We start from the raw sequence: 25,282 nt of genomic DNA, 5'->3' as shown, positions 1-25,282 counted from the left end.
TGCATCTGTGGGTTTGGCTGTAGGAGGCATTGGTGTGAGATCAGAGGTTGAAAGGAGAGAGGGTCCACTACCCACTCCCATCGTGCTCCCCTCACTGCTTGGGTTCCAACTGCCCAGCAGTAGCTGCAGCTCTCCAAGCCATTGTTCCTGCTGAGCAACCCTCCCCTACCGTCCCAACCCTTTCTGGGCACAGTTAACTCCATGTCCTCCCTTTGTCCCTTCCCACTGTGGCTAGCCTCTAGGTCTCTCAACACTCTTGTTTATTCCCTTAACCCTGTTAGCTCCCTGTAAATAGCCCTTTCGTTGAAGTCTCTCTATTTGAACCATCCAGTTTATTCCATTTCCTGTTGAGACTGATACAGCAAGTTGCTTATGTTCTCTGTGCCTCAGCTTCCTCACCTGAAAATGGGAATCATGTTAATGCCCACTTCAAAATGAGAAAATGCATATACGATACCTAGCATAGTCCCTGGCATAGATAAGTGCTCAGTTAATGTTCATTAATATTATTATCATCATCATCGTTAGAATTTATCGCTCTGGGGCTACATCATTTCTATAGGTCTTTACAGCATGGATAGAAATGAATGGGTGATTCACCACACAAAAGTTGCTGCCAATAAATCTCCAAAGATCACCTTAATCTTTTGATCCCAAAGTAGAGTTGAGGCTTGGGTGGTATAAACTCTAATTATCTCTTGCCATTCATAAGCAAGGGGACTGGGCCCTTTATAGGCAGCTTCAGTATCAAATCTTTTCTCACGTGACAGTGGCCATGTGGAACTCTTATCCCACTTACAGATAACAGCTAACATTTACGGAGTCCTTTCTCTATGCAAATAATCCAAGTCTTCATATGTGGAATTAAGTAACCACTGCACATCAGTGCCTCTACAGATGAGACAAATGAGGTTCTGAGAGACAAAGTGACTCGCCCAAGGTCACAGTCAACAAGTTTTTGAACTGAGACTACACTCAGGTGTCCAGGCTCCAAGTCTAGTGCACTTCCCATTACACACTCTTCCCCTCCATGGAAGGGGCTTCTGCCACACAAACACCCAGAGTTTTCCTCACCACAAAATTCTTCCCACTTCTAAACAGAAGCCTCACTCGGCCTTACAAGACCCTTGATTATGTTAGTTAGGATCTTGAGAAATGTAAAGTGATATGATTGAGGGTGGGGTCAAAGTCTGCCCTCGACCACCCTCTTTCCTCGTTGGGCTCCAGCAAACAGCCCCACTCTCTCACTTCCTGATGCTGACCAGGCTCACGGAGCTTGCACGCAGGGTGATCTCCTCTGATGCGTCTCCTTGTGAGAAGGGAACAAACCTGTCAGCTTGAGAGGCCCAGTGAGGAGAAGGCAAAAATGAGGCTCAGACAAGAAAAATATGATCCCTCCACCCAGATGTCAGCACAAGTATTTGTGGAATAAAGGAAAGGAAGGATGAAAGAGTAAATTTATCCACCAAAGTATCAGGGTCTGGATCATCATGCTTCCTTCTCTGAGCCTCGGTTTCCTCATCTGTAGACTGAGCTACTGCCACCTGTCTTTTTTTTTTTGCAGTACGCGGGCCTCTCACTGTTGTGGCCTCTCCCGTTGTGGAGCACAGGCTCCGGATGCGCAGACTCAGCTGCCATGGCTCGCGGGCCGAGCCGCTCCGCGGCATGTGGGATCTTCCCGGACCGGGGCACGAACCTGCGTCCCCTGCAACGGCAGGCGGACTCTCAACCACTGCGCCACCAGGGAAGCCCTGCCACCTGTCTTTTGGGAGCTATCTTGAGGTTTGAAGTACCCAGCACACAGTGGCCCTCAGTGATGGCTAATTCTAGCCCTCTGCCTTGTTTCACATCCTCTCAACAGGTTCTTTGATTTCTCTCAGCCTTCTGGAAACTTATTCTGGATGATTATAGCAATAACACCTAAAAATCAATATATTTTAGATTTTTAGAAAGCAAAATGCCCAGAAACATGAAGTTCTAAATCCTTGGACATATATCTGTATGTCTCAGCATTCAATGCAGTGCTTTGAATGTGGTAAGTGCTTGAGAATTGATTTCATGTAGATGGATGCGTTAAATGTAGATGGCTGAGGCTTGGATCATCATCGCCTCCCTCCTACTCTTAGTGAGCACAAATTGACATTTATGAAATCTCTAGAGTCCCCAACAACCTATGAGGTGATCCAGAAAGTATGTGTTATCCCCACTTCATGGATGGGAAAACCAAGTCTCAGTGAGGTTAGGCAAGTCTCCTGATTCAGAATCCAGTGGTCATTATATTCTCATGGGCTGTCTTTTTATCTGTTATTGGAAAGGAAGGGTATCCTTGAGGTTGCCTCCAGGTAATGCTTCTCTCAACCTCAGAAGCTAAGTTCCAGTGAGGGGAAGCACCTTGCCCAGGGCACACCACAGTGGAAACCAAATTGGGACAAAATTCGGGTTCTCCAACTCTCTCCTTTGAGTTCTTCTCATTCTTCTATGTGCCTTAGATTCAACAGGAAATAGATATTAGGCAGGGAGCAACAAAATGAAACGAATACTTCAGCTCCTCAGGCCCCCAATGAATCAAGTTTCCCCTGAGAATGATCGGAGACTAGTCTCCCGGCCCAGTGTTCTACCAGCCCAAAGGACCCAAGGCTGTCTCCCAGGAGGCTGGCCTGACTGCCCAGCTGCTGCCCAAGAGGCTCAGAGATGGCATTCAACCTCAGAGCTCCTGGGTAGAGCCAAGCATGGGGACCCCAGGGCACTTGGCTGCACTCAACGCCCTCTCCAGCACTGCTCCTGACCCAGTTGTCATAGGTGAGTGGATATTCAAGCAGCTGCTGGGAAAGAGGTGGCCAGGGCTCCTGGGACACTTGACTTGTCTCTCGGTGAAGCCAGGGACATGCTCCAGTGACACCCATAGATACTTCCTCTGAGGGCACACTGCCTTTGTCCCTGCCAAAGAAGCTAGCGGGAGGTAATGAGAGGGTCCTGCTCTGAACTAAGCAGCCAGAAGAATCTGGGTGAGCAGAGAGTCGTGGATAAACTCATGTATTTACTTATTCAACAAGCATTCACCAACTACCTGCTCTCTGTCAGACTCTGCACAGAAACTAGGGATTCTGCAGTGAACTGGGCATGATGTTTGTTCTTTATATCTTGGATTTGTACCCAAGTAGCCAAAATACAAAGCAGAGACTGGCAGGGTCCTAGAAGAGGGACTCCAGAGTCATGCTGCCTGGTCCAATCTCCACCTAGCCCTATGATGCTGGGTGACCTTGAACAAGTTGCTTAACCCCTTAATCTTGGTTTCCTTCTTGCAAGAGCTATTTTAAAGTGAAATGAAACAATTGGCTTGGAAGTACTTTTCAGACAGAAGCTGAAGATGATTACTAGCATTTCATAGTTCCATCATTAATGTAAATGCCACTTATTCAGCACCTTCTAAGTACCAAACATCTGTTCAGCATCACATGTAATTATTCCTACAACCCTAGTGACACTGTCATTATTATCTATATTTTAGAGATGGGAAATGGAGGCTCAGAGAGGGGTGGTGAGTTACTCATGGTCACACAGACTGTAAGTGGCAGGGCTGGGATTGGAACCCAGGTCATTTGGATTCCAGAGCCTATGTTCTTTCTGGACTGCCCCCTGTGGCTTCCTTCTTCCTCTTCAGTCTTTCATTCAGCAATGGCTTACTGAACCCTTTCTATGTGCCAGGCATTGTGCTAAGCTCCGAAGGTACGGGTGGAGCAAAACAGACCTGGAGCCTTCCCTAACAACCTCACAGTCTAGTGGGGAGGAAAGCAGTGAAGACTAATTACAAGCATAGTAACTGTTGCCAAAGAGGGGGGATCAGAGCCCCATGAGAGTGTAAACCTTATCTGGGAATCAAGCAAGGCCTTCAGGAGAAAGTGATCTTTGAGATAAAATCCGAAGGCTGACTGAGAGTTGGGCAGACAAGAAGTCACAGGGAGTGGGAACAGCATGGAATCCTGAGCCACAGATGGTCAAGAAACATAACAGAACACATAGTTCAAGGAACACAAAGAGACCAGGAGCACAGGCAGCAGGAGAAGGCAGTACAAGATGGGCTGAAGAGGGAGGCAGGAGCCTCGGAGCACATGCCAAGGAGTTTGCACTTGATCCTGAGGGCCCTTGGGAGCTGAGTTCATAGGGCCAAAAACCCCTCATTTTATGCCTTGGTGTTTTCCTCTTCTGCCATCTGACTGGCTGGACCAGCGGCTGAGGAGTGAGTAGAGATGGGGCCAGAGGAGCTGAGAGTGACCAAACAAGCTAAGGTCAGCACGGAACTGCAGGAAGGGCAGGGAGAGGCCAGGCCAGGGCAGCACCAGGGACAGCTCTCAGTGGCTCTCGAGGCTCAAAGGCCATCAGAAATCATTCACTCTTTCATGCGTTCATTCATTCTACAAATATTTATTGAGTGCCCCTACCCTGAGGGCACTGTTCTGGGCACCGGAGGACACATCAGAAAACTAAACAGACAAAAACTCTCTGTCCTCCTTAAGATTACTTTCTAGTAGAAGGAGACAGAAAATAAACACAACAAATAAGACAATCATGCACTGTACTAGAAGGTGACTTGTACAGGAAGAATAAAGCAAGGAAGGGGAATCAGGAGAGAAATCAAGAAGGGGAGTGGCTATAACTTTAAATAGGCTGATCAGAGAAGGCTTTGCCCCGAAAGTGACATCTGGGCAAACACATGAAGGAGGTGAAGGAAGGGTTGCGGGCATCCATAGGGAGGAGTGCTTCAGGCAGAAGGAACAGCAGATGCAAAGCTCCTGAGGCAGGAAAATGCCAGGCCTGTTGGAGCCTCTGTGAGGATTCTGGGGTGGGAGAGCAGGAATGGTTGGTTCAGAGATGGGAGTCAGAGCGTAGAGGGCCATTGCAAGGACTTGGCTTTTACTTTGGGTGAATGAGGAGCCACTGGGGAATTCTGAGCCGAGAGGTGACATTATTTGACTTATATTTTCATGGGATCCCTTTGGCTGCTGGGTGGATATTAGATTGTGGGGGTAATTATCTTCCCTTTTCAGACAAGGAAAATGAAGTTCAGGGAGAGAAAGCTACTCGTCTGTAGTCACATGGTTAATAGTGGTGGAGCTGAGATTTGAACATAGGTCTCTCTGATGACTTCAGTCCCTGCACTGGCAGGGCTTTTAGTACAGGCGGCACTTCCCCTGGGCTTTAAAACCTAGGTAGACTTTGGACGTGCAAAGGGAAGACTGGGATGGAGAAGGGAGTGAAAGGTATTTAAAGAAAAAAAGGTATTTTAGGCAGAATGAAAAGAATGCAAAGCAGGGAGGGTAATTATGGGTCTCTGGATTTATTGAAAAAAATAGAGACATCTTTGCTTTAAAAGAAAAAGAAAAAAAAGAGAGAGTACGTGCTGGGGAGAAGCTGGAGCTAAGTCTGAGAAGGCCAGTTCATGAAAAAGAGCCTTGAATGCCAGGCTAAGGAGGATCAAGGAGCAGCCCCCTCCTCTTGCACCCAGAAAGCTTCCAAACTGGTGGCCTCAGTGGAGAGAGTTAGAGAGGAACCCAAAACAACATGAAAGAAAACGGTTTCTTGTATCATATCTAACCAAGCAATTTTAACAGCTTTTGGAGGAAAAAAAAAAAAAAAACCTGCCAGATTTTGCTTGATGGTGTCTACAAGGGAATTTTGGAAACAGACAGGCTTGTGGATCAAAATATAATGCTCATCACTTAACCAGCTTTGTTTCTCAACAGCTACACTAAGTCCCTAAGCCTCTCAGCAAAAGGGAGGAAGTAACAGGCATCACTTCTCCTTGTGGAGGACAGATATCCCAGTTTGTGGGTACCTTGGGTCCCAGCTCAGACCCCAAGGGGAAAGTGGGGCCCCACTTCCTTGGCTTTGGAAGGACCCAAGAGGACAGAGGAGCTACAGGTGGGGAGGTGTGTCTTCTTATATCTTGTGTCTACCCTCAAGCCCCACCTTAACCCTGACACTGAGGCCTAAAGGGGAAATATTTGGAGATCTATTAGGGGCGACGAATGGATCTCAAAGGGTCTCAATTGCCCACCACTCTCAGCTCCTTGTTTTGGGCTTCCATTTGCTTTGCTCTGGTCACCTGCCATATGACGTAACTACCACTGCAGGGCTTCACCATATGGGAACTGCTAAAAAGCCACCCAGCCACCCCCAGCCCATCCTCAATACCCCACAACCCACCCACAAGGCTATATGTCTACCAGCCTCTACTGAAGGTCAGGAAGAACAATGGAATTGTATCCGTAAAACTGACTCCAAATAGAACTCTTCCAAGAGTCCAAAATAAAGAAATATCAACCCTCCACAGGAGGTCTCTTGTTTCTTGCCTTGAAGACCACTTCCTTTTCCCTTCTCTGAGAAAGGAAACCCTTTGTCAGTCCTTCACCAGGGGAACCTCTGCCAATTAGGAAAAGCTCAACCCTGATCACAGGGATGGCACTAACCTAAAGCCAAGGAGAGTCACAGCACACAGTAACCGTCTGGCAGCATCTCTCCCAAAGTCTGAATCTAGAATAACCATGCAGGGCCCCAGCAGAAGACAGGGTGGGCTCGGGCCCTCAAAGGATGGTCCTCATCCATGTGTTTCCACGAGTATGAGATAAAAATTCCTACTCATTTTTCCCAGTCTTCCAAATGGTAATGCTTGGAGAACACACACACACACACACACACACCCCATTTCCCAACGCTAAACCATAATTCTCAAAACCAATATAGGCTCTAGACTACTAGAAGAAAACCGTTTTTCTAAATCACATAATCTACGTGGATTTCTCTGCCCACATGGACATGCATCTTATATTATTATACAAAGCAGTATCATGTCCCCCTCTTTTGCTCAAACCAGTTGCAACTGAGTTCCTATCACTCAACACTGAAAGAGTCCTGACCAATGTACCTCACCTCTCTGTATTGTTAAGAAGCTTTTAGCTGCAAATAACAGAAATGTTATCTCATAAAACAAAAAGTGTAGAGATAGGATAGCCTTCAGGGAGGGTTCATTCAAGGGTTCAACGATGTCTCCAGGTTCTTTCAAACTTCCCATTCTGCTGAGAAATGAGATGACCATATCTGATTTCAGATATCACATCCACATGACATCAACACAAGGAAGTAGCGGGACCAGCTTTTACTACATCTCTGTCTCAGGGGTGAGACAAGGAAACTTTCTCCAGCAGGTATCTCCTGTGTTTCACTGGCTAAACCTGGATCTCATGCCTTTCCTCAACCAACAAGTTGGGACAGGGACAACAGCAAGTGAAACAGAATTTTCCTGAGACCAAATGGGTTCATCTCTGAAGTTAGGGGTAGGTCAGAGTCCCCCAGAGGCAGATGGCTGTTGCTGTGTGTGTAAGATGGGGTTTCTGTTAAGAGGGAGCGAGAGAGGGGCTTCCCTGGTGGTGCAGTGGTTGAGAGTCCGCCTGCCGATGCAGGGGACATGGGTTCGTGCCCCGGTCTGGGAGGATCCCACATGCCGCGGAGCGGCTGGGCCCATGAGCCATGGCCGCTGAGCATGCACGTCCGGAGCCTGTGCTCCGCAACGGGAGAGGCCACAACAGTGAGAGGCCCGCGTACCGCAAAAAAAAAAATAAAAAAAAAAAGAGGGAGCTAGAGGAAAAATAGATAACTAATAAGGACCTACTGTATAGCACAGGGACGTCTACTCACTACTCTGTAACGACCTATATGGGAAAAGAATCTAAAAAATAGTGGATATACGTATATGTATAACTGATTCACTTTACTGTACAGCAGAAACTAACACAACATTGTAAACCAACTATCCTCCAAAAAAAATCCAAAAAAAAAAAAAAAAAGAGGGAACAAGAGGAGGCAGGGCACCAGGCAGGCAGCCACTAATGTGCGTTGCGCTACATCCAATGGCTACCCTCACTGAAGCTTTCCTTGAACCTGGGCCACAGCAAATCCTTAGGCAGGACATTTTCTCCTACTAGTTTCTGCAAGAAGTTGGACTGGAGTGAGGTGGGGCTGGAGGCAAGAGTGCCAGTTAGGAAGTCAGTCAGGCTATCAGACCAGGACCTGTGAGATGAGGAAACAGGCCAGCCCAGTAATGCCAAAGTCTGAGTCATGGGCAAGTTTTTGGTGGGAAGACTGAGGGCAAGAAGGGTGTGCTCTCAGAGACGGACCCTCGGGGATTCTGCCAAAGGTGGATGGCAGGACCCTGAGCTCTTCCATGAAGGTCAGGCATGGAGACAAGACTCCGTGAGTAAGGGGCAGAGGGAGGAGACCCCCTCCAAAGCCACCACCTTAACTTGTCCTGAATGGAGCCAGGCAGTTTGGACAGACAGGCCCCTCACCAGGCCTGCCCCTGATGGCCTCTACCCAGCAGCTCAATGGGCATTCCTTGGGGGACTGGAACAGGGAATCTGGGATTTGATTCCTGCCACTGGTCCTCCTCCATCCACACACCAGCCTTCACTCTCCAAACCTTCTGTGCTCTTTCTTGCCTTCGAGCCTTTGCCTATGCCGTTCCCTCAACAGGAAGGCTTTTTCCTGCCCAGGATGCCCCACTTTATCCTTCACGTACAGTCTGTAAAGCCCCACCTGAGTGAGGGGCTCCCTCCTTTTACTCCCACACAGCTGTAGTCTGTATGCCTCACCTTGGATTGTAATTTCTATCTACATGCCAATCCGTCTATCTCCCAGAATAAACTGTGAGCTCTTCTGGGGCAGGCCCCTGCCTTGTTCATCTTGGTGACCTCTGCAGTGCCCAGGCAGTGTGGGGTCACAACACCTATGCAGGATGCAAGAATAGGGATGATGGGAAGGAAGGAGGTTCCTGTTGCCTTCTTTAGAGCTGAGTTGTCCAATATGGTAGCCAAGTAAAATTTAAAATTTAGTTCCTCAGTTATACTAGCTGCTTTTCAAGGGCTCAATAGCCACCTGTAGCTACTGGCTATTGATTGGACAGTGCAAATATAGAACATTTCCATAAATACAGAAAGTTCTAGTGGACAGCACTGTTCTAAGAGATTCAAACTATTGCTGCAGCTCTAAAAGGAGCAGATCATCTGCTACAGACTCCTTTCTCCTCCAATCCAGCACTCAGCACAAAGCCAGATACCTCCTCCTTTCTCTTCTCTCTCTCCTTCCTCTCCACCTATCTTCCTCCACCCCATTTTCCTGTCTCCCCACAGGGCCAGAAGAATAATTCACAGTGGTTTCAGAGTCCTCAGAGCCTTCTTATAGTCTGTGTATCTCTGACCCTTCACTACAGTCCTGGAAGGTAAGCAGGACAGAGATTATAATTTTCATTTTACAAGCAAGGAAGCCAAAGCTCTGAGATGTGAAGACTCTTGTCCAAGGTCACCCAGCTGGCGAATGCTGGTGTCTGGATCAGACCTCAGAGTAGACTCCGGCCCCTTCTTTTCCACCAGTGTCGTATCATCTCTCACTAAGGAGTCGTCTAATCCAGCCTGCTGTCTGACACACTTATCCATTCAACAACATTCCTCTCAAGTGTTTATCCAGCTTCTGCTTAAGTGCTCCCTAAGATGCGAACCTCACTATCGTTTCCTGAAGCTGTGTTTAGATAGCTCTGCTAGAAAACTCCTGCTTATGCTGAGTCAAAATCAACCTTGTGGGCTTCCCTGGTGGCGCAGTCGTTGAGAGTCCGCCTGCCGATGCAGGGGACACGGGTTCGTGCCCCGGTCCGGGAGGATCCCACATGTCGCAGAGCAGCTGGGCCCGTGAGCCATGGCCTCTGAGCCTGCACGTCCGGAGCCTGTGCTCCTCAACGGGAGAGGCCACAACAGTGAGAGGCCCGCATACCGAAAAAAAAAAAAAAAAAAAAATCAACCTTGTAACTCTTCTGTCCCGAGACCTCAGAAATCATGTGATACAGCCACTAAAATGCCTTCTGCAACACCACTGCCAGTTAGCTTGCAGCCTCTGCTCACACACCTCCAGTTTGGGAGAGCTCAACACCACTCAAGGAAGCCCTTTCCTTCTTTGGCCATTTAAAAACCAGCCTCAATCCTGCAACTCCTCCCCACTGGCTTTGCCCTCTGGGTCTCCCAAGACTATATCTTCTCTCTCTCTCTGCCCAGGGCAGCCCCTCAGAGACAATGACCATGCCCCCTACTTTGCTTTTGTCCTGACTGCAGACTAAACAAGTCATCAGAGAAAGGATGCTTTGTTCTATTAGCACATGACCTCTTCTGGCTTCCCTTCCCCATTAGCACATGATCCCCCTTATTCCATGGACCCCATGGGAAGCCAAGGTCGTGTCAATAATAGTAACTACTGCCATTTATTATGTGTTCACCATGCCAGGCAACTTAAAAAGTGCTCTGCCTGTATTTCATCTCCAAAACCCTGCAAGCTGGTCATTATTATTCCCATTTCACAGATGAAGTGACTGCCTGTATACATGTCTGTCACCCCAGATGAGAGGACAATTGCAGGAACCTAAAGGATGGATGGGACCTGGGATGACCCAGGTTTGGGTCTGGGTCAGTCCCAGGGCCCCAGGCCCCAAGGAGGGTGGAGGAGTACAGAGATTATGTGCACAGGCTGTAGGGGCAAAAGATCTGGGTTTAAATCATAGCTGCTTACCAGCCATGTGACCTTGAGCAAGGTCACTTCACCTCTCTGAACCTCCATTTCTTCATGTGTAAAAGGGAGCTAGTAGCACAGGGCACGGAGTCCAAGGATTGCAAAGAAGAAACAACGAATGCTTAGCACTGTGCATGGCACCTAGCAAGTTCTCAGCAGTGGGAGATAATACCAATATTATCATCGATATTATTACAGAGAGACCGTACCCAGGGCCAAGGCAAATGTATTTACAGTATTACCGTCCCAAACTGAGCCTGGTCAGACCCAGTGGATTTTTGTACCCCCTCGTGGCTCCCAGAAGATGGCTGGTATCCGAGATGAGTTCAAATGTGCTAATGGGGCTGTGGTGTGAGGAGGTGTGAGGGGCCTGAGCTGCTCTTGTGGTGAGCCAAGCAGTGCCCATACTTCTCTACAGAAAAGACAGAGGGGAATGCACAGGAAATAAAGGCTAAGGGAACTAAGAGATGGCAAGAAAAGAGACTAAAATTGAGGTCACCTCACTTGTAAAGCAAACACAACTTTGAACAAGTTATCTTCCTCTCTGAGCCTCCATGTACAACTCTATCAAATGGGATAATAACATCACCCTTGCTGCCTTGGGGTCAGGATGAAGGAGGTGCTGTTCGTGGAAGCCCCTAGGCAGGGCGTAGCCCACAGGAGCACTTGGTGAGGGTCTGCTCCTGAAGCATCGCTGAGCAGCTCTCATGGTGAGCTTTGGCCATCATCGCAGTTGACAAAAACAACGTAATAATAATAATACCTATCTCCCAAACTCCCACTCTGGGCCAATACTCACAGCAACCTTTGAGGAAGGTGTCATTATCCCCATTGACTGATGAAACTGACAGTTCAGCAGTGAACAGGGGTGACACGCCCCAGGTCACTCAGTTAGTAAGCCAAGATGCCGGAACTGGCACCCAGAACTGGCTGAAGCCAAATTTTGTTCCTTGACACCAGGCTGTGGAACCCCTGTGAACCAGGCCCAAGGTGTGGAGGCCTTTTGGTTGGTCTTTCAGCCCAGTAGAGGGACCACCACCACAGACCTGGACCACAACCACTGTGTATGATGGAGGAGCACTGGGCAGACATCCAGAGCCCTGAGTGGTGGTCCCCTCTACGCCGTAAAAACAAATGCATGGCCTTACTCCTTGCCCTCTGCCTCAGTTACTCCATCTGGGTGTCAGAAGTCAGACTCTCGGGGTTTTGCAACTAACTCTCTGGGATTATGCAGACAGTGGCAGGAAGGAGGAAAGCTGCCCTAAATGGAAACAGTGTACTGTGTTCCCCCATCCCTTAATAACCACTAATTAGTTAATCCCCACAGCAGCAGGGTGAGTTATCAGGTGTTTTTTTTTTAACATCTTTATTGGAGTATAATTGCTTTACAAGGGTGTGTTAGTTTCTGCTTTATAACAAAGTGAATCAGCTATACATATACATATATCCCCATATCTCTTCCCTCTTGTGTCTCCCTCCCTCCCACCCTCCCTATCCCACCCCTCTAGGTGGTCACAAAGCACCGAGCTGATTTCCCTGTGCTATGCGGCTGCTTCCCACTAGCTATTAATTTTACATTTGGTAGTGTATATATGTCCATGCCACTCTCTCGCTTTGTCCCTTCCCCCTCCCCGTGTCCTCAAGTCCATTCTCTACGTCCGCATCTTTATTCCTCCTGTCCTGCCCCTAGGTTCTTCAGAAGCTTTTTTTTTTAGATTCCATATATATGTGTTAGCATGCAGTATTTTTCTCTTTCTGACTTACTTCATTCTGTATGACAGACTCTAGGTCTATCCACCTCACTACAAATAACTCAATTTCGTTTCTTTTTATGGCTGAGTAATATTCCATTGTATATACGTGCCACATCTTCTTTATCCATTCATCCGATGATGGACATTTAGGTTGTTTCCATCTCTGGGCTATTGTAAATAGAGCTACAATGAACATTTTGGTACATGACTCTTTTTGAATTATGGTTTTCTCAGGGTATATGCCCAGTAGTGGGATTGCTGGGTCGTATGGTAGTTCTGTTTTTAGTTTTTTAAGGAACCTCCATACTGTTCTCCATAGTGGCTCTATCAGTTTACATTCCCACCAACAGTGCAAGAGGGTTCCCTTTCCTCCACACCCTCGCCAGCATTTATTGTTTGTAGATTTTGTAATCCGGTATTATTATCCCCAGTTTACAAGCAGGAGGTTGAATGAGAGAGGGATTGGCACCAGGCTCGGGGCAGGGATGGGATCAGTGAAAATGCTACAGATTGCTGCAGAAATGGGGGAGAGCTCAGCAGAGGGATGAGGGAGGCCTCAAGGGGGAGAAACCACATAGGAATGTATTTCTGAACCTCAGGGAGTTGAAGTCCCTTTGACGGCATCTAAGCCAGTTCTCTCTGTGCACAGATGGGCAGATGGAGGCCCAGGGAGGGAGACAGACTGGTCCAAGGTCACACAGCCAGAATCACAGACCAGGAGCACACAATGCCACAGGTTCTCAGCTGAGGCTGCTCTGATGGGGGCTGGGGAGTAGGGGGTGGCTCTTAAGAGCTGGGCTCCCTCTGTGGCCTTCCTTGAATTCCTAGAGAAAGCAGTAAGCCCCCGGGGATTATGTCCGTACTAATGGCCTGTGACAAAGACAGTAGGATAAGCAGCTTGCTCTGCAGACTAAACAAGGTGCAAGAAGCCAAGTCAAACAAAAGCTGAGGTTTTGTGTTGGCCTGGCTGATGGGCTAGAAGCAGCCTAGACTCTCAGCGGGCCAGGCCTTGTGCCACTGCCCAGAATCTCCTCTGGTGGTCTTTTCCCCCTTTGCCACTGAGGGCTGGACAGAAGTATGTCCACAACACATGACTGCTCCTGTTTGTAGCATAGAATGTGCTTTTATGACATTGACCCCAAGATGAGGAAACTGAGGGTCAGAGAGAGGAAGGAAGATAGTATCCAGAGGCACACAGCAAGTCAGGCAGAAAGTTGGGACCCAAGACCTCCTGACTCCCCACGCCATCATGGCCTCCCAAATTCTTCCTTTAATTAGTGCTGAGTGACAAATGAACACTGGAACAGAGGGAAATGCAATTTTCTAATTTCTCTCCAAAGTGTTGCCCTACGTGATATCTCATAAGAGTCCACAGCACAGGCTTCAAGGGCAGAGAAGCCTGGATTCAAGTCCTGCTTCCACATTTTTCTAGCCCCATGGCTTCGGCAAATTACTTCACCACTCTGAGCCTCAGTTTGCTCTGGAAAACAGGAGAAACTACACTACCTCCCTCACAGACTTGTTGGGATGATTAAATGAGTTCATGGATGTAAAGCATTTTACTCTGTGCTTAGCATACAGTAAGCACCTAATTACTGCTATTGCTATTAGCAACTCTTGCGCCCACCTGATGGATGGCCCGAGGCAGGGCCCTCACTCTCAGCCTCCATACTCCTCTCTCTCAAATGAGCTGTCACAAAGATTTCTTCTCACTCCAGGGCTCTGTGGTCTCTACCACCAGCCTTTTCAACCCAAATGAAACTGTAGACTCCAGAAGCAGTGAAGTGGGCTGGGAGCCTCTGTCACCTTCTAGGCCAGGCTGCTTGCCCTGCCCCCAGCTCCACACACCTGCTCCAGGATGTTCTGGGTGTGAGTCCCCTCAGCAAGCAGTCTGTCCCTCCCCAGAGCTGGTGTTGAGTCAATTCTGTGCTGTTCCAAAGGTTTGCATGTGATGGCCAATCAGGAGACCATAGGCTTTGAAAAGCTGGGGAGAACTTGGAGATTAGAGCTGGAAGAGGGTCAGGAAGATTTCAGGGCTAGCTGGGAGAGCAACATGTCCCTCTGTCCTGGCAGTGCTGCCCTAAGGGTCTAGGGAGTCAAATCCTCCCTGCCTTGTTTCTGGTAAAAAATAGCTAAAGACGCTCCTACCTCCAGGGACTCAGAAGTCCGTCTCAATCGACTCCCTCAGCAAGGGTCAAAGGGACCCTCTCCACAGTCCTAATTGTGCAGGGATTGTTCTAGTTGTTTCTGAATGCAGCTTCCTTTCTACATTCTAGAACTCACTTCTGCAAAATGAGAATGGTTTGACTCCAGGCCTGGGGCCATTTCTCACTCCTTCCCTCCTGGTTCCCAACAGGAACAAGAAGAGATCTGCCTCATGCGGATTAACGTGATATGTTCTATAGCAGGTAAGGAGGTGGCGTGAGGAGATTACCTACCTCTCCCAACTTACCTGTCTGTGTGTCAAGTTTAAGCCCCTGGAGGGTTTGTGTAACACTGTTAGGAATCTTAAAAAGTAGAGACCCTGTTTGTCGGATTACAGGGTGTGGAGACATTCTCACCTTCTACACTGAGGCTTCAGACGGCTACCAACCCCACTCAGTCCTGCCAGTTGCTGAGCCCTGCTTTGCATAGAAGCCATTTATTCCAGTCTGTTAACAATGAGTCACATCCCAGGAACCCCTTATCTTTGGGACACATTCTGCCATTGACCAGTTTGGAGTCAAAGCAATGTTTCCAGACACAAATGTAGTTGGGAAAGTGCTGGGCTGCGTTAAAGGCTCTGCTCCTCTAGGTGCTTCTGTGTGACCTTAGTCAGGTCATTTTCCCTCTGAGCTTCCATTTCTTAACCTGTTTCCAAAACATAACAACCTCCAGCCACATCTGTTGTTCATGATTAGGTGAAAGAGCTTTCTGAAATGTATATTGTGGCATAAATTTGACATTTATCATTGTCAAATCTCATAATAGTTATTTGACTATGTATATGTATAACTTTGATAAAAATAAAAACTTTTAAAAATGACGTGTTGATAGCTGTTTTACAGTTTAGTTGAAATATTTGGGAATCATTAGAGAAAAGTACATAGAAAACTAATCAAAGCAATTATTAACTCCAGTATTTTACTTGGCTTAGCATTAAACGACATTTACATAGTTATATCAATACTTGGGAAAACACTGAATACTGACTGAACCAAACACTGTGACAGTATAGTAAGAGCATAAAGACAGGGAAATTTAGAGAAGGTTAGTTAAGAGGGCTACGCTCTCTTCCTTAAAATAGGAAATCAATAGGTAATGTTTAAAATTGATAAATCAAGAAATAACAGTATAAGCATATCAATTGCAAATGCAGATATAAGTAGCAGAAGAAACAGCTCATGGAGTGTATAGTGGTTGGAGGGGGCAGCCCTGGGGAATGAGAAAGGATGAGGAAGAGAGTTATTTTTCATTATAATAAGACTTTAGTATTATTTTACTTTTCAAGTTATATGCATATATTCTTAGATTAAAATTAAAATTAATAAAAAAAATTAAAATAGAGGAAAGTGACAGGTACAAGGAGGCTAATTTTGGTTCCAGATAAGGAAGAACTTCCTAATATCTAGAGCTATCGAACACTGGAGCCTCTGCAGATAGTGAATTCCCTAAGTCATCATAAGTTTTTAAACAGAAACTATATGTCCATCTGTCAGAAACAAGGTAGAGAATTCTAGCTTTGTCTGGGCTTTGCTAAGTAAGCTTAGGGATCACTTTCAATTCTAAGATCTCTTCTAATTCTATGCATCTGTGGAAGCTGGGATGTTCTTGTCATTTATCTCATAACTAATTCATTTATCTGTGCATTTAATAAGCATTTGCTTAGTACCTATTTTGTTTCTGGTGCTGCACCAGGTCCTGGGTTGAGGATAGGGGAACCAAGATAGATATGACATAGTGCCTGCCAACAAGAATCACTGAAAATCAGTCCTGGAAATTCCTCAGATCCAACCCCTCATTATACAGAGAAAGAAACTGAGGCCCAGAGAGAGGGAGACACTTGCACAATGTCACACAGCATTAGTGGCAGAGTCAGGCTCACATCTAGACCTCTTGATTCCTGTGCTAGTGATCTTTTCCTCACAATCCTGCTTCTGAAGAGCACTTCTTCAAAAATAGTTCTAACAAAAATGAAGTTGATTCTTCATGGTATTTTACTAATCTCATTCATGTAAACACATCATCATTGTGCAATGAATCTTATTATTATTTTAATTATAGCAAGGTTTGACTTCCTGGATATCTACTTCAGAAAGGCATGCAGTGAGCTTTCTGGAGACACCCAGTGAAAGTTCACTGAACCCAAACCTCCAAGTCATTCACCAGAGAGATCTAAAACAACAGAAATAAAACTAACTGACATTGCTTTGTCTCACCATCTTGTGACATGCGTGAGAATTCTTAGGTAGAGAGTTACCGCCTGTGTCATGGGTAAAATCCCAAATCATTTCGTGGAGTTTGTTATTATTCCAACAGCTATGAGAGCCAACATTTGCATGTACCAACATCTCCTTACAGTATCACTTCCTGGATCCTTTTTGCTCGATTTAGTAGTCCTGTCTTTGCCACTTTGAAAAAAGTCCCACATCTCACTGAATTTCAGTTTTCCCTATCTGTTTTGTTTGTTTGTTTGTTTGGGTTGTTTGTTTGTTTGTTTTTAGTAATAGTCACCATGGGTATTAGACAAAACTTGTGTTTCTCAACCAGGGACAATTTTGTCCCAACCCCTAGTGGACATCTGGTAATGTCTGGAGACATTTTTGGTTGCCACAAGTGGGGTGGAGTGATACTGGCATCTAGTGAGGTAGAATCCAGGGCTGCTGCTAAACATCCTATACCTGCACAGAGCAGCCCCTCCCAACACAATGATCTGGTCCAAAGTGTCAGTACTGCTACTGTTGAGAAACCCTGTAGACTCTTTGGCTGCAAGGGACAGGAACCCAAGTCCAACTTGCTTTAGTAAAAGAAGAAAAAGGAAAAAAACAAAAACAGGGTGGTTATTGGAAGAATATTATCATTGTTTTTAAAAAATGAAAAGAGCTAAAAAAAACTTCAGGATGGATACACCTTGGAGATTAGTGTAATTCAGCTCCCATCTGGACTACCTCTCCTGTCTGTCTTCCTTCTGTTCTCTTTCTTTCCATGTGACACAGGCCTAGCCACCCTAGTTTTGAGCTCATATCCTCACAGCCTCACAACCAGCAAGGAAAAGGTCCTTTTCTTTCCTAGATCCACTGTCACAAATCCCAGGGAAGGATTCTGATTGGCCAAGCTTGGGTCACATCCTCATCACTTGAACCAATGACTAAGGCCAGAAAGGGTGAAGTACTATATACAATGATTGACCTAGCCTGGGCCAGTGCCTACCCCTGTGGCCAGAGGGATGAAATCTGTTTCCTGAAGTGAAGGAAGTAGGTTCTAGATAGAGAAAAACAATAGACACTACAGCATGGAATAATAAAGAGGGTGCTGGACTAAGAGTGAAACATCTGGATGCTATTCTTGGCTTGCCTCTAACTTGCTGTGTGATCTTGGACAAGTCCCTTTCCCTCTCTGGGCCCCAGTTTCTTACCTGTACAATGAAAAAATAGACCAGAAGTCAAAGATATCTCCCACCTCTAACATTTGATAACTTTTGATTGGTTAAGTATTATTCATGTTCCCAACAATGTTGACATTTGAAAATACTTGCTAAACCCATCTAGCTTTTAGATTGCTGGTTCCAGGATATAATATAGTCTAGAAATATCTAATTTTTTTCAAATTTAGTTTAGTTATCTGGTCTTTTCCAACTTCTTAATGCTTATGAAAACAGCATCAACTAAAATGCTTTAGCACCTATTCATATTTTCAAAATGGTCCGTGTACTTCTCAATTCTTTCATAATATTCAACCCTTATAGGAAAAATTTGTAGACCCACAAGAACCACTTACACATTGCTTTTTCTTTTAAAAGAATTACTAGTGATTAAGAAAGATTAAATATATGAATAAAATCTACTTTCAACTTGGGATATGAATTCTATGTTAATCCTTATTTTGAAATGCATGTAGTCAAAAGAAATAGATCGTGTTGGGAAATCTCCAACAATATGGAAGATAAGGCAAAGATTTCAATATCACCAACCACTCATTCACTCAACAAATAGTTTCTGAGTACCTACTATGTTCTGGACACTATTCAATGATCTGCCCCTGTGTAACTTACATTCTAATGGATGCAGTTACATTTTAGTAATTGAAGAAGGATTTTTTGAATTCCAGCCCATCATCAACAAGATGAAGTCCATACCTCTCAGTCCCTTGGCAACCCCTCCAGCTCCAAGAGAACTCCCACTCACATCCTACACCTCACCAAACAGAACTTCCAGATTGCTACCTTCGAAATTGACCAGTTTCAGGATCTCCCTGGTGGCGCAGTAGTTAAGAATCCACCTGCCAATGCAGGGGACATGGGTTCAATCCCTGGTCCAGGAAGATCCCATATACCGCGGAACAACTAAGCCCATGCGCCACAACTACTGAGCCTATGCTCTAGAGCCTGCGAGCCACAACTACTGAAGCCTGCGTGCCTAGAGCCCATGCTCCGCAACAAGAGAAGCCACCGCGATGAGACACTCGTGCACCGCAACAAAGAGTAGCCCCCACTTGCCACAACTAGAGAAAGCCCATGCACAGCAACAAAGACCCAATGCAGCCAAAAATAAAAATTAATTAATTAATTTTAAAAAAATTTTATAAAAGAGTAGCCCCCACTTGCCATAACAAGAGAAAGCCCGTGCTCAGCAACGAAGACCCAGCAAAGCCAAAATAAAACCTCACTAGTTCCCGTACACCTCTTCTACTTGGAACCCTCTTGCCTTCTCCACGTGAGTATCACTGCCTTTGGGAAACCTCCTTGTATGGTTCTTTCTTCCTACCCCACAGATTTAGTCCTGCCCTACTCTGTGTCCCCCAACCTCATACACATGTCTATCACTTAACACCTCTCATTTTATGTCAGAATTATTTTTTATGTCTTTGCTTCTCTCACTGGAATACAGAGTTCTCTACGGAGAGGAAAGGTTCTTATTTACCTGAGGACTTTCGGGGCTTGACAATACACACACTCACACACACACGCACACACACACGTGCACATGCATGTGCCTCAGACCTGCTCTTCCTCCTCTATTCCCCTTCTCAGTGAGTGACACCCCCACCCTCCTAGTTGTTCAGGCTAGAAACCTGGGCATCATCCTCAATGAATCCCTTTCTCTAACCTCCCACATCCAACCAAGGTTCATCATGTTTACCTACCTCCTTACATACCCTCACCTCTGGATAAATCAGTTACTTCCCTTGGCCTAGATCAAACTTGCCCTATCCCTCATAGCCTGGGTAGCTTGTTATGCAGGGTTTGCTTTAATCTTGACCTCCTCTAGGAAGCCTACCTTAATTCTTGTCCCTCCAAGCTGGGCTGAGTGTCTGTTCTCTGGGTAGTTTAGGTCTCCCGTGCTTCCTAGTTTATATGGCAATTCTTCTCTCCTAGTAGACTATACACTCCAAGAGGGTGGGTTCTTGTTTATGACTGCATCCCCAGCTTCTAGCCTATTTCCTGAGATGTGATAAGTTACCACTAATTACTTTTTAAGTAAATGCAGGAACAAACTCATTTGGAGTCAGAAAGCCTGGATTCCACTCAGATCTGCCATTAACTAGTTGGGTTACTATGCACAAAAATTCACTGAGCCTCAATGTTCTCATCTGTGAAATGGCCATAATAATTCCCCCCAGTCTACCTCCAGGGTTGAATGCAAAAAGCATATAAGATAATAAATGTGAAAGCTGTTTATAACCTCTGGGTTGTTTTACACATGTAAGGAGTTACTTCTAAATGTTTTGGGTTGGGTTTGGTTTTGGTTTTTCTATTTTCTCTGATTATTTTAAATATAATGATGTATTGCTCCTACTTGTGAATTTCCTGTAGGTGCAGAATCCAAGAACTATGTTGCTGCTACTCATCTCTGAGAAGATTAGAAGCGTTTTGATTTTTTTTAATGTTTAAGAGAATATTTTTGATACAAATTGTACTGGAGGCACTATTGCAAATAATCTAAATTTCACTTAAGCAACTAATACCAAATTGATACAAATTAAACAAATTAACTTTATATAAGTATTGATATAAAGGGAAAGAACTGACAACTTAGAACAGAATAGGAAAAGAAAATATACAAAGCAAACTTAACTTCAGTTTTACACTTATTAAATTAGCAAAAAACTTTTTTTTAAATAGCCTTTGCTCTTCTCATTTGGTTGATCTTAATTAATTTATTTATTTTTAATAAATTTATTTGTTTATTATTTTTGGCTGTGTTGGGTCTTCGTTGCTGTGCGCGGGCTTTCTCTAGTTGTGGCGAGAGGGGGCTACTCTTCGCTGTGGTGCACGGGCTTCTCATTGCTTCTCTTGTTGCGGAGCATGGGCTCTAGGCATGTGGGCTTCAGTAGTTGTGGCTCGTGGGCTCTAGAGTGCAGGCTCAGTAGTTGTGGTGCAAGGGCTTAGTTGCTCCGCGGCATGTGGGATCTTCCCAGACCAGGGCTCAAGCCCATGTCCCCTGCATTGGCAGGCAGATTCTTAACCACTGTGCCACCAGGGAAGTCCCAGAAAAAACATTTTTAAATGGTAACTCTCAATGCACATACACTGCTGTTGGAATGTAAATTGTTCACTTCTCTGAAAAGCAAATTGATAAAATATATCGAGAGCCAAAAAATAATTCTAGTCTTGGAAAGCTATCTTTTTTTTTTTTTTTTTTTTTTTTTTTTTGCGTTATGCAGGCCTCTCACTGTTTGTGGCCTGTCCCGTTGCAGAGCACAGGCTCCGGACACGCAGGCTCAGCGGCCATGGCTCACGGGCCTAGCCGCTCCACGGCATGTGGGATCTTCCCGGACGGGGCATGAACCCAAGTCCCCTGCATCGGCAGGCGGACTCTCAACCACTGCGCCACCAGGGAAGCCCTGGAAAGCTATCTTAAGGAAAGAATTTAACAGAATAAAAAAGTTTTGTGTACTAAAACATATAGATTACTCACAAATAATCAAAAAGTGCCAGCAACTACGACAATGGAGAAATGGTTTGGTAAAGCATGCTGCCTCCATGGGATGAAGTATTCTATACAATTTAAAGCAATCATTATGGATGCATGGCCAGGGTGCTCTTGGTCCTGCCCACAAAACTCCTGTGAGTCCTGTTGGATGGTTTCTTCACGATCAGGGGAGGGCCAAACTCTCAGAACAGATCCTTGCTCAAGTCTTCAAGCACTCAAGGCCAAGTTCTCCAAGGTGTTCCCAATGAAAGTGTTCAGCTTAAGCCATAGCCTACAATATACTGGCACTGGATTTGCAGGAGGTAGCAATGGGCATACTAACATTTCAGTAGCTTGGTAACTTACTGTTGACTCTGCTCACAATGAGGCTGTTCACATTCTGCTGGCCTTGAAGGAGACTATGGACACCTGGAGCAAGGTTGTGTCTCCTGCAGCCAGCTCCTAACCAAAATTAAGAGGATGGCCAGGGACTTCCCTGGTGGTGCAGTGGTTAAGAATCCACCTGCCAATGCAGGGGACATGGGTTCGATCCCTGGTCCGGGAAGATCCCACATGCCACGGAGCAACTAAGCCCACGCACCACAACTACTGAGCCTGCACTCTAGAGCCCGTGAGCCACAACTACTGAGGCTCGTGCACTGCAACTACTGAGCCCACACGCCACGACTACTGAAGCCTGTGTGCTCTAGTGCGCATGTGCCGCAACTACTGAGCCCACGTGCTGCAACTACTGAAGTCCACATGCCTAGAGCCCGTGCTCCGCAACAAGACAAACCACCGCAATAAGAAGCCCACACACCGCAATGAAGAGTAGCCCCCGCTCGCTGCAACTAGAGAAAGCCTGCGCACAGCAACGTAGACCCAATGCAGCCCCCAAAAAAAAAAAACAAAAGAGGATGGCCAGACTCCCTGGGGAGGAGTCAAGTGCATACAAAAAGGCAGGGGGCGCTCTGACTCTGGGCTCCCTGTAATTGTAAGAGGGTCCCATGAACTGTGCCTCATGGTATTCATGTGCTTGTGTAGTACCCTCTTCTTGAACCTGGACTGGTCCTGGTACTCAACTGTAACTAGAGAACACAGCAGAAGTGAAGCTGCCTGCCTTCTGAAGCTAGGTCAGGAAAAGCTTTCAAGCTTTTGTCTGGAACACCCTCTGAAAGCCATGGGCCTCGTGACTGCCATCCTAGAGAAGCCACATTTAGGCACTCTGGTTGACAATACCAGCAAAGCTCAGCCTTTCAGCCATTCGTAGTAAGGCACCACATGTCCTCCAGACCAGCCCATCCATGAGCTGAATCCCCCCCAGGTGACTTCAGTCGGTATTGTATGGAGCAGACGAATCAATCAGCTAATCTTGGACCAAATTCCTGACCCGTGAAATTATGGGACATAATTAAATGGTTGTTGTTTAAGCCACTAAGTTCTAGGGTAATTAATACACTATAGTACATAAGCAGCACATCACCTTTGGAGGACGCTTGAGAATAAACTCATAATTCCAGAAATAGGTAACAATAAAGAATCAAGTATTTATCTTGCCTTCCCTTTATGAACTGTACTTCAGAGTAACCAAAGAGTTGATGAGATCAAGCTCTTCTTTATAAATAATTATAACTAATAAATGATGAGGGAATATCAGAATTAGAATATCACCATTTGAAATCCCCGATGAAATAATAACGATCATCAATGACTGCAAAAATCATTAGGCAAAACCCCAGCAAGGAACGGTATAAGAGATTAGGCTGAAAACACCTCACCCCAACGATCAATATCTTCTTACTAAGCCATGAAGAGAGAAAACGAGACTTTACGTGCCTCCTGATACGAGGCAACAAGAAGTATATGGCGCCAACTCTGAAGGTTTCTTGTCCCCAAATCAAATCTGAGCCTGATAACACTTCTAGATTTCATCCCAAGGGCCAGAGGAACATGTTACATGGTCCCCTGAGGGTGTAATCCACAAAGTCAAAAACATGGAAAACTCTACGGGACAAACAACCAAGTTTCTTCAAAATATAATTTTTTTTAAATAGAGGAAGAAGGGGACCCTATTGATTAAAAGAAACTTAGGAGATACATCAACCAAATCCAAATGTGTGGACTATCTCTGGATTCTGATATATATATACACATATATATATGTATTTGAACATTTAATACATTGGAAATATATATATTACTGTATATATAACTGACTGGATATTAGATGATATTAAGAAATCATTTTTAATTTTTAGGTGTGATAGGTTACTACAGATAATTTTTTTAAAAGCCTTTATCTTTTAGAGATAAAAGATACATCTATACCAATGCATATGGGATTTTTCTTCAAAAGAATCCAGTGGTAAGGGGGTAGGAGTGAATAGGGTATAAATGAAGCAAGACTCGCCATATATTGATATTTTAAAGTTAGGTGATGGGGAAATGGAGGTTATATTTATATAAAACTAAATATGTTTAGTTTTATATATAATTTAAATTTTCATTTAAAAAAACTTTAAAACAAATAGCTCTAGCCAAAAAAAGTGTTTCCAGTGATGCATCTCTGAGTGGTCTGAGAGCAAGAGAGACAAGTCTTTACCTCCTCCCTCTCGCCAAATCCCCCTGCACTTACAGGACTAGAAACCTAACGAGGCATCTGAAGTCACATTTTGAGGAAGCATAATGGAAGGGAGTTTGGAGAGGGAATGAAGTCATTAAGGAGGATTATACTGTCACCACTCACACAATGGGGATGGCTGCTTTTAATGCTTTAAACAAGTCTTACTTCATACCAGAGCTTCGACTCAAGAAGGCGTCACCATGGGAAGTGGATCCTGCCCAGAAGATCAAATCTTTCTTCCTGGCTGAGTCTTTGAGTGCATGCTCCTGCTCTGCATAGCAAGAGAACAGAGGAGATTCTTAGAATGCACTTGAAATTCTCTTTTCCTCTTCATGGTGTCCTTGCAGCCAGGGGTCTTGGAAAGCTCAGGAATGAAGGTGCCTCATAAAGTGGCCTTCCTGCCTCTGAGGGGCTGGGGCACCAGGTCAAGTTTCTGCCTTTCTGGGGGTCTCTACTTCTTGCACATTCAATGAGATGCAGTACAGCATAGAGTCAGCCAGCCTCTGGACACAGATGGTTCTGCAAGTCACCAGCTGTGCAACATTCACCTCATGGCATCCCTGAAAGTAAGATACGTCACCAGTAGCTCTACTGGAGCCATCCACAAAAATTCAGCCAGAGTTCTAACTCTTACTGCATCTGCTCAGACTGGCACCATCTGATCAGGAAATACAACCTAAATATGTGCCACCAGTGTTTCCGTCAGTCCATGAAGCATACAGGCTTCATCAAGTTGGACTAAGTGATCTTCCCTGAATGGATTATATAAGACATCTACCGGACAAAACAAAGAAAAAAAGTACAAAGAAAACAAGTCTTAATCTTAAAAAACAAAAAAAAGTAGGGATGATAACTTCCAGCTCACATTGTTGTTGAAAGGATAAATCAGGTAATGTATGTGAAGTGCTCAGCATGGATCCTAGCACTGAGTTAGCTCTCAATAAAAGGATATTACTATTATTTACCTCTCCATAAAATGTGGATTGGATCAAAAGATCCTTAAGCTTCCGCCTAATTCCAGTGTTTGAGGATTCATTCATTTATGCAACAAGCATTTATTGCCAAGCCCTACACCAGGTGCTGGTGCTATAAGATGGAGACACCTGACATGGGAGTTGGAGGCTAAAGTCAGCATATAAGGCAAAAACTCTGCATACTCAAAATTGTTATTGAAAACTCTTCCACCATCAACT

General features: G+C 45.3%; 1 protein-coding gene across 1 annotated transcript in view; it reads right to left on the bottom strand.

Moving 5' to 3' along the window:
- Positions 1 to 25,282, bottom strand: part of TRMO (tRNA methyltransferase O) — a 193,894-nt gene that overhangs the window by 51,144 nt on the left and 117,468 nt on the right. Inside the window, exon 9 of the mRNA XM_067743870.1 lies at positions 24,255 to 24,360. The gene's annotated coding sequence lies outside the window, so the exon portion shown is untranslated. The remainder of the gene's footprint in view (positions 1 to 24,254; positions 24,361 to 25,282) is intronic.

Source organism: Pseudorca crassidens, chromosome 7, assembly GCF_039906515.1.
Source record: "Pseudorca crassidens isolate mPseCra1 chromosome 7, mPseCra1.hap1, whole genome shotgun sequence".
NCBI lineage: Eukaryota > Metazoa > Chordata > Mammalia > Artiodactyla > Delphinidae > Pseudorca > Pseudorca crassidens.
The sequence above is the reverse complement of the archived record's forward strand: the minus strand, read 5'-3'. Positions and strand labels throughout refer to the sequence as shown.